General features: G+C 43.4%; 1 non-coding gene across 1 annotated transcript; it reads left to right on the top strand.

Annotated features, from left to right (window-relative positions):
• The first annotated feature begins 251 nt into the window (after positions 1 to 251).
• LOC127665341 (U6 spliceosomal RNA) lies at positions 252 to 360 on the top strand. The gene has a single exon (XR_007973385.1). It is a non-coding gene; the product is annotated as a U6 spliceosomal RNA (small nuclear RNA).
• The last annotated feature ends 408 nt before the right edge of the window (positions 361 to 768 follow it).

Below are 768 nucleotides of genomic sequence, written 5' to 3'. Positions count from 1 at the left end.
GGTCACATAGCAGACATTTATTTACATTATGATTCATAACAGTAGCAAAATTGCAATTATGAAGTAGCAATGAAGGAATTTTATGGTTGAGGGTCACCACAACATAAGGAACTGTATTAAAGGGTCACAACTCTGGGAAAATTAAGAACCAATGAGCTATCCCCAATGCCTGGTGAAAGAGCCCCTTTCCGGTCAGATATTTGACTTGTTGTGGAGGAGAAAGGTAGCATGCCATTAAAACACACGTGTGGGTGCTCCTGCTTTGACAGCCCATGTACTACAATTGGAAGGGTACAGAGAAGATCAGCCTAGCCCCAGGACAAGGATGACATGCAAATGTGGGAAGCATCTCATGATTTGGCTGTGATGGGTGAACTCACAGCCCTCAGTGGATGTCTATACAAGATCTAAGCAGCCCACATCTCAGCCTGGCAGAGATGGACTCCTGAGTACCTACCTCTAACTGAGGCGCTGTGGACCGGTGATGAGTTCTAGTGTAGGTCGAGTCAGTTTTCCTTAAGAGTGTGGCCTCTCTGCTAGGCTGACCATGTCTTGTTAGATAGCTCCACATCTAAGAGTCTATGGCTGGCACGATTTGGACTCAGGGAGTTATTAAAAGAGAAAGTAAATAACTGGTTTCAAAGTTGGGAGGGGTCACTAGGGGAAGCTAGGGGAAAGAAAGGTGGGGTATGGTTAAGGTACAGTATATGAAATTCTTAAAGGATTAATAAAATATTAATATATGTTATTGGCTTTTAAAAAGCGACA

Source organism: Apodemus sylvaticus, chromosome 14 (genome assembly GCF_947179515.1).
Source record: "Apodemus sylvaticus chromosome 14, mApoSyl1.1, whole genome shotgun sequence".
Taxonomy (NCBI): domain Eukaryota; kingdom Metazoa; phylum Chordata; class Mammalia; order Rodentia; family Muridae; genus Apodemus; species Apodemus sylvaticus.
The sequence above is the reverse complement of the archived record's forward strand: the minus strand, read 5'-3'. Positions and strand labels throughout refer to the sequence as shown.